The sequence below is a fragment of the Anoplophora glabripennis genome, unplaced genomic scaffold, assembly GCF_000390285.2.
Source record: "Anoplophora glabripennis isolate ALB-LARVAE unplaced genomic scaffold, Agla_2.0 scaffold1400, whole genome shotgun sequence".
NCBI classification, from domain to species: domain Eukaryota; kingdom Metazoa; phylum Arthropoda; class Insecta; order Coleoptera; family Cerambycidae; genus Anoplophora; species Anoplophora glabripennis.
Window position 1 is genome coordinate 18670 of NW_019417479.1, and position 9958 is coordinate 28627.

Here is a 9958-nt window from a genome sequence, read left to right on the forward strand (position 1 = left end):
AATGTTTAGATCATGTGTATTTTTACAATTATTGTGGTATCTAAAGAGTACCTCAATCGTATTATTTTGAGTTCTACAATAATCTTGCAATTACTTGGGCTTTGCCTTTTTATTAATGCATTCTTATAAAAATTGGTTACCTATCAAATATCAGATGCAATAATTTTCTGATTTTCTTTTTCTGCAATATCAGATACAATAATTTTCTGAGCAATGATTTTCTGATAATTTTCTGAAATTTCTTGAGAAAAAATAAATAAATCTACTTCTATTCATTGTTTTCATTTGCTCATACAATACACATACATACAATATAAAAATCTATATATATCTTTGATTTATAATATTCGTGGTAGAATAATTGCTTAATAATGGCTAAACTAAATAAACAGTGACAATATTATATTTAATAATGAGAATTAATATTCATGGAAAAACACTGTGGAGTTGTGAAAAACTATGAATCACGGTATTAGAAAATGTCGTATATTTAATTATTATTCAGGTTGTTTGTTTGTATTTTTAATTAAATGATATTGTGTCATTCCCAAAATATTTTCCGTATTTTTTGCTTTTGTACTTGGAAAAACGACCAAATATAGAAGGATGTAGAATATCCTCGTGTCATTTGATTTCGGATAAAAAAGGTTACTAATATAATTTTTAAAAAATTGGCATTTGAGAAAATTGTAGTAGGTTCAGACTACCAAATTTTCAGCAAACTTTGATTAAAATAATTTGATGAATACACGAAAATTAACTTTCATACCATTAAATTATTTTGGTAAAATTACCTGTTTATTTTTTCGAAAAATGTTCTGTTTTCTACCCACATTTCATTTAATTGGTAAACAGAGAACCATTCACAAAAAGAGAGAGAAAACAAAATTACGTCTTCAAACCATTTTCAAGAAACAGATTTGGTATAAATAATAAAAAATATATTGAAATGGGAATATATTTTCCTTTTCCCTGTGACATGTCAAAGGCTTGAGGGTGGGGGAACATGGCCTCTTTAGTAAAGACTCTTTACCATATACATACAAACTATCATTACTATCTAAGTATATGCTCTTTACCCTCAATGGCTGCGCCACTAAAAGATAGGATATATTTATTGCAATAGGGAGATATGGTCAAAGTAGTGTCAATCTGTAAGGGTATTAAAGTGATAAGGAAGCTTCGTATCTAATTGTGATTTAATAACAGAAATATTTATTGTTCTATCCAAATATGTAAACATAGTTATACAGAGTGTTCCATTAAATAAAACATATGTTAATAACCCAAATTACATTTTTGATAGCTAGAACATTTTATTTTATTTTTTTCTAAATATTGGAAAACTATCACGCGTTTTAGTATTAAAACAGCATGCATATTTCAAAATAGAACATCCTACAATATTCGTGAATGAATGCAAAATACTTCAAACTTCAAATTAGAATCCGCACAAAATGACGAATATGTAGTAAAGTAACAAGTGGCAAGTTGATGGTAAATCCCGGTTCAGCGATCGGGCCACCGTGGTCAACGACCGGACGAACAGGCACGCCTCCACTGCGCTATTCTACCTCTACGACTTCCAGCAGCCGCGTACCTCGTTATGCTTTCTTCAAGCTACAGAACAACAGGTATCCTATTACAATCGTTGTACACAACACGGTTTAATTTGTACCAGAGTGCACCATACCAATATGCTTTACATCCCTATGTAGATATTAGATAAAAAAAAATGTAATTTAAAATGTAATTAGATTATAAACAATCTAATTTATATAACTGTTATTAAATGAAAATATTTCGGTTAGGAAAATTTAAATTATCTAATGGCATCTGAAGAATTTTAGCATTAAAACGATTTTAGATTTTGGTTATATTGAAAGATACTCATGTTACGTATACAAAAACATCACCATCCTTGGATATATACTAATGCCTGCTTTTAATGTGTTTATATTTCTCAAGCCGAAGGTTCAAGGGCTCTTCTCCATAAATTAAAAATGCTTATAAACATACAAAGGTAACTTGTAGCACTAAGCAGGCCCGGTCTGGCTCATTCGGGGGCCGTCGGGAAAAATCGAAATCGGGGCCTATTTGGTTTTGTCTGTTATTAGGGTGCATATCGACTCTCCCAAGGAAAACTGTCATATCTCAAATTTGACTATACTGAGATAATTGCATTTGAATAGCTGAGAAAATAATAATGTTCGTTATTCTTTTTTATTGCAAGAGCTAAGTAATTATTGTTTAGGTCTTAATTAATTATTAATGATCTACATAAAATAGTTTAGGATAAGAAAAAAATGGATTTTGAATGAATTACTACAGTTTTCGTCGTCAAAATTTTTATTGAGAAACGACTTGCTACATTAATAAGGTACAGTAAAATTAAACATTTTCTATTTTTAGATAAAAAAATAATTGTTAATAATCAATAATGACATAAAAGGAAAATTTATTACGATTCAGTCAGAGTCATCTTCTTGGTCAATATTACTTTCTTTCTGATGGTCAGTTTTACTCTTACTATCAGGCCGAAGGGAGTTGTAAAATCCATGATACGTCTGTGGTATCAAATTAGCCTTACACATACCAAAAGACCGCTTAATTTTTTATCAATTGGCAGCAAACCTTGATACAATCTTGGAAATTAATATTCTTCGCGGTTGCGTGTATTTTTTGTTTATAAGTCGAGTTCTTTATGATTTTCTCCAAAATTATACACAAAAAATACTTTATTGGGAGACTTTGGATTGCAGTGGATTTCTCTGATTTTGCTCTTTGATCTTTTTTCCAGTTTTGTTTCTTTACTATTGGTTTAAAAGTTATAAAATCTTCTTGAAACATTTCTTTTACTTTGTACTGGGGGCAGTAACTTTGGCCATTTTTATTAGACTGATCCACTGATCAGGACTATCGGGAGTGTACATAGCAGAGTGACGTTTTTTTGAAATTTCAATCACAGCATGCATGCTGTCATTTTATTCTGCGTGTGGCCAATTTCAAGAAAATGGTGTGTTATTTCCTAATCCAAAGTCATTGATGCATAAGCAAACATCGCAAAAACAAAACGATTACGGTTTTGACCACCGCAATTGTCGGAATAAAGAATAACCTTTCGTATGCCATTTTCTTTAACACTTTTTAAAAAGATCCATAAACAACTTCCAATTTCATCCAGTCCTCTCTTCGATATTTGCTCATGCCATACATAGCAATAGCCTTGATTGCTCCCTAAATAATATATTGTAAAGTTGTATGTTGCGATTTTACTTTTATAATAAAAATCGCTGGCTTCTGACTTGGGCGTTACTAACACCTTCTGCAAATTAAAGCATACTGTTATTAGAGATTTATCATTTTTCGAAAAATTTTTATCAATGTCTCAGATTTCGAACCACAATTTTGTTTAAATTATGATTATTACAATCATCTTCTATTTTTTCTGTTCTCTTCTCGGGATCTGTATTCTTATAGGCACTACACACGGAACACTAATATTTTTTGGCTTAAAGAAAGCTATATTAAATTTCGAATTAAAAGTATCCCTGTATTGTCTGAGTGTAGCTGCTGCATCCCATTTTTGTTGTTTTGCATATTCTAAATACATTCTGTGTATTCGTGAAATACTCAAAACTTCTTCCAAATACATTCGTTTTGAGTTATTTCTTGTATAATGAGAAGGCATAAGTGGAAAAAGTTTTATTTGTTCCATAATGTTTTTTATTAGAGCATCCGGGTTCTTATGCGGTCTAGAGTTGTGTTTTCTTCTTCTGTCCCGTTCTACAGTACCATCTTCGCCAATTTTTTGCAAAGCGGTGCTTACAACTGTTTCAGAAATTGTAAACGTATTTAAGAACATCGTTTTGCAAATTTGTTTCTCATTATTGTCATTGACAATCTTATAATTGCGAGAGAAATTCCTTCTGGAATATTTATTATGTACAGTAACCTGCTTTTTTTCTCGTTGTGTCACGCACCTTACAAGAAAATCCCACTGCCGAGTATGATCTCCAGTGTTCCAAAATTCGTCAAAAATGACTTTTCTAGCTTCTTCATTTATTATTTTATTGCATTTATACCTGCAAGTTTCTTTACAAGGTGATTACCTTTGCAAAAATAAGTTTGGCTTTACGATTTTTATGTAATAAATTTCATTCAAATTTTAATTTATAAATTGATTCTGTCTCACTCACGCAGCATGCAACGCGCAAACGCCGCGGACATGACAGAAGCTATTTACATGTTGTCATCTGGATCGAGCTTGCAAGGCAAACTCTCCTATCTATTTGCAGCTCAAATTAAAGCTTATAAGTTATTTCAAGCACCATCTTTAAAATATTAAAAATATACTTTAAATATACTTACCCTTGCAGTACTTATTCCGTTTTTAAATATTTTTTTTAACAGAAAACAACTCATTTCTCCGGCTCCAGTACAATCTACGAATATCTATTTGCAGATCAAATTAAAGCTCATTTCAAGCGCTATGCCGCTATCTGTAGGAATATAAGTATACTTACCACTGCAGTACTCATGCCGTTTTCACAGATTTTATTTACGCTATAGCTCTATAGGCTACGTTCAAACTATTATTGGTTTTAAAATTATATGTATAAAATTATATAAAATTATATGAATATAGGTAATAAACTTAAACCTATCGACCCAGGATACAGGATACTGGAAATCAATAATAGTTTGGACATAGTCCGAGGGCTTTAAAAAATTTTAAAGCTCTCGGTTATTATTTTTATTCTCATTTTTTCTTCCGAGCAAATAACTTATACGGCTATATGGTAAAAGGAGGTATTAGTGTAAAGGGCTTGCGGTTTGGAATATATATTTATTTCTCTCTTTCTATCTTGTAGGTACACTGTTTATAGGGGTATAGGGCTAAATAATAAAATTTGTATGATTTTTTTGACCTGGGAAAATCACATTTCTATAAAATATTCAATTTTCATTTTTACGTTCTTATTTTTTCTTTCAATTTATGGTGGCTATATCTCAAGAATTTATAAAAAAATTTCTTATACTTTTGGCGCCTCGCTAGTCGTTTGGGGGCCTATCTCCCAAAAAAAGTCGGGTTTTGTCGACTGCCCGACCTGGCCAGACCGGGCCTGGCACTAAGCTTAAGAGAGAATTTTTAGTTATCAATCTAATTTGACAGAATAGATGTGACATCTGAATAAGTGAATAAACAATATCTTTTAATTATTAAAGTGTTTTAGTTCTACCCATGATCCCAATAGGTTAGAATCATGAGGTAATCAACAGGAATATGTCGCATAATGGAAAAAGTCTAGGAAGAACTTTCAAAAATCATTTTTTCAAGTTATACCTATAACAAAAAATTGGCTTCATAGTTTCACGTTACAGCAGAATGTGAGTGTAACAAAAGTGAATAAACTTAGAGTGTATAATATACGGGTTGTATCAAATTGCATACGTCAAACTTTAGTTGTCGATAGAACAGCTCAAAATAAGAAAAAAAGTTCATGTAAACAGATCATAGAACGCTTCGTTTTCGAGTGTTGAAATAAATAAATAATACGTATTTATTTAAAAATATGATTGATAAAAGTTAGAGTGATTACTAATTGCTTGCAAAAATTTGGTTAGTTGATACAAAAATCTGTTAATCAGAGACGGAGACGATGGGAGGATACCGTCACTAAGAAATCCAAAATTTCAATGCCAGTGAATATTTTGAAAACTGGATAAGAGCATTTTTTGTTATTTATAAGAAAAAGTATGTCTTCCAAATTATTTGAAAACGGACAATTTTTTATTAATTATTTTTTAAATTTAAAATCAACCTTCCAAATCTAAAATAACTTCAAAATTATTTGTACCATAAAAAAAGATATTTTTTTATTAGAAATAATTTTAAATATAATATAATCATCATAAGCTAAAAAAAACCATTGGCCATCAGAAAATTTAAATTTCCTACACTGATGAACTTTTCAATTTTTAATAATTATATTACATATGCATATCTAAAATTTAATTTCTAAAAAATCTTACAAATTGTTTTTAGTCTTCTTCGTTGTGTCTGCTTGACGTGCTCCAACTCAATCGGAGTATTTTATCAGCGTTCGTTGAAGCCGAGCACAAAATCTATGTTGTTCGTTATGCAGGAGTGCAGGAGTATTTCACTCTGATCAATAAGATCATTGCTCTGGTTAGTCTGTTATTTGTGCTGGAGCAAAGGGAGTAGAGCAACTAGAGCAATCAGCTGATTTTATTTTTACTGGTTGATGTATCTGACGTATGCCAGTATAAACATGGGAATGCACTGCCTATTACATGACAAAATGTTTATGACATATTCACAATCTTCGACTAAATATGTTGATACATTTTTCAATCTATTTTCTCCTTCCACTAGTAATTCATCCAATAAACCGAATAAGTTTTCTTTATTCATGGTGGATAACAAATTTACTTTTTGTATACCTAAACAGAAGAAAAACTGCGAACATACTACAAATCAAAGCATAGGTTATCATAGAAAATTTTGTATGATAGGTTATGTTTAAGTCGTCTTAACGAACAAAGGCAAATTACTCCCAAAATCTGACTGCTCTACTTTAGTTTTGAAGTTATTTTAGTATTTCATTTTTTTAATTTTTTTAATTCAACTATTAACTTATTTGTGTAATTTGAAATGCCTTTTCACTTTTGTCACTTAGGTAACTTAAGTTAATTTGGAACTAAAGCTTTGAAAACAGAAACATAGATTTCGAAACGTAAACTGTGTAATGCGTTTTTGTGATTTTTGTGTTTTCTGGTTAGGCAAAACAAAATTTATAAAATCAACCCTTTGGCTGATCCTTTTGGCGCAAACGGTTATTTATTAAAATTTTTTCAGTAAGTATAGCAGAAATGCGCACATACATAAAAAATAATTCTACTAATGCTGCTTTTTTCACCCTTCCACCATAGAGAAAGAAGAAATATTCTGTTATTTGTGACCATCAACATGCACTTTGTTCGTAAACTGCTTATATGTTCTCAAATGTCTAAGCAGTTTTGTTATGAAGAAGATAATTTTCCATATTGAAATCACCATATACCGGGGTTTGTATCTACGGATCTATTTTAATAACTAATTTTATGTCTACAACTGTTAGCACAGTAACTACTGGGTATAATCACTATAGGTACATAATTTTTTATATACACCAACTAGGATATTGTGTCATATTGTTTTTCTTTCCTCCAAGTCATCAGCCAGCCTATTTGGTCACATGCCGCAGATAGTCTATTACTAAAATGTCATTCTACACTTCATAGTCATAGAATATCACGAGTATAATCTAATAGTTCAGGGAAATTAGACAGAAAAAAATGTTAGTTTTGAAACTGGGCAGGAAAATTCTTGAAGGCGTCAGAATTAAAGTAGAGAAAAGTTCTTTCACCTATCATCAGGCTCTAAAAATTGAAAAGTCACCCATAAATACGATTAACCCAATTTACTTTCTGAACCGTTAAATTTTCGGATAATTTGTAAGAATAATAAAATGTCGTATTCATATTTTTCACGTACTTGGTTATGCGCATGATTTACTCGAAAACTACTCGAATTACGTGAAAAATGGAAAGAACATTTTTATAGGTTTGAGAACTTTTTTCTGTTTCAATTTTGACGGCTTCGAGAATATTCCTGCCAAGTATCAAAACTTTAAGAGTTTTTTCGTATATACCTACATATAATACCTAATTTCCCTGAACTATAAGGGTAAATCCATAACAGACCGCGCATAGCACCCCACTTAGCTTGTATCTGTACCTGTAATCTGTGCCTGTATCATAGCCTTAAAATATAAACTGATATGTTAGAGCAGGCTAGGTTTTCCTGTTGTAAAAACGAAGGAAAATAGTTAAATTGTAAAAATGATTCTACTTTTGGCCATTGGTACATACATATCCGTATATGCTATTATACAGGGTCGCACGGATTTCTATCGGATATCGCTCTATCGGATATCGCTCTCACGTAGCGGCCGATGAACCATGGAGACTTTCCGACCCTGTATCTATAATCCGTGTTATATTTGCTGCCATTGTACGAGAGTACTACACTATTACACTAACTACACTAGGTGCGATGCTATGTGAGGTACCTACTTCGATACTGCTGTCCACTAACAATTAGGTTATATCGCCGGATTGGATTTTTTTAGGACGTATGCAACTTCTCATTTTGGTATGCTTTTAGATCCACTATGAGTCGAGTGAAGCCTATAAGATTAATAATATAATGAAGATTTAACACGATTAGATTATACCGACGATACGGTTTTATAAAAGTATGTCATTTTGAAATTATGGCAGGGAAGCTTAGTGTTTTATTATGTCCCCTATAAATTTTATGACAATACACATCTTTTTTAATTAGGCAGTGCTTTTTTATTTTTATTTTTATTTTTTTAAATTAAATATATCAAAAACGGAGAAACCTGTGACAGTTGTCATGTTGAGTGTTACTTACCTGTCACGGCCAACCTTTTTAGGTTGGCCGTGACAGGCCGTGACATTTTGTTTCGTACATTTTTGTGCGAAACAAAATGGAAACACCATTTTAAGAAATAGTCCAGGCGGTATCTGTTTTAAAAAGGGTATACTTGGGTAAAACGCATATGATCGGAGATTTTTGCTTTAACGGCTTCTAAATAACATCAAAAATAATAATTTTTCTATGCAAATAAAAAAAACGTGGGCTTAATTGTTATTGCAAAAAAGTATAAAAAGATAACAAAAAAAATTCATTTTTTTCTTGGATTTCTCGTCGACAACTTAGCAATTATTCATTTTAGACAAAAATGAAAGAGGAAAAAAAGGTTTGTAATAAAATTTTGATCAAGGTAGAGTTAGTTGCAATTCGAAAAAATAATTATTGTTATTGCAAAAATCGGAAAAATCATTTAAAAAATTGCAAAAAATGCTAGTTTATTTGTCAATTTTTTTCAGACACTTGAATAATACCTAGGATCTTCATACTTTTCCCAATTAAACTTCTTAGTGNGCGAGTTAAAAAACCACTTTTCCATAATTTTGACCATTGTTTAAATAAAGTTTCCCAACTAGTCTCGAGTTGATTTTTTGATATTTTATTTATAACACATTTCCGAACAATACCGCAGAAAAACTTCTAATAGTATTTTTTTCCCGAAACAGGCTGTTCCATGTCTATAATGACTGGACTATATAGAAAAATTTTCATTTCTAGTGATATTTGAAAGCCAAAAACACCAAAAATCTACGTGGATATACGATTCACCCAAACCAAAATAGATACCGCCTAGTCTAAAAGACCATTGTAATCTATAAAGTTATGTTTTGGTCTTCTGCCGACTGGACTATAATCCAAATTCAAAAACATTCTTAAAATACAAAAGAGTGTCAGTCTGTTCATATCTCCTGCTTATTTTATGACCTGGTACTTTACTGCTAGACTATTCCACACGGGTAACGAAATATAACGAAGACTGACGGTCGTCCACCGGTTTGCTTGGACGTTGACAAATTTTTCAAAACATTGCCTAGAAGTCGCGGTCAGAATATACAACGACAGAGAGAGAAAGATACAGCTACGTCGATATTTTACAAGTGGTTTACTAATCTAACTCACTTTTATCGAGTTTGTTTAAAGGTTTGTTGCATTTTGCAAGGTATTTTGTATTTTGTACATCCAAAGTCTTTTTTAGTATCAATTATTGTCGGTATTTTCTTACAGAGGTTTGATGGTCCTGCGATGGCTGACACCAAAGTTAGGAAGAAAATGTATAATCACAAACAGATAAAGCGAGGTGAAGCGAAAAACAACAGTTTATGGCCTGAGGCGATTTTTGGAGTTGATAACTACATAACAGAAATATTTCCAAGACCATCTTTCGCAGCCAACTACAGCAAAGTACCGGACATTGCTGCTGAAATATATAAG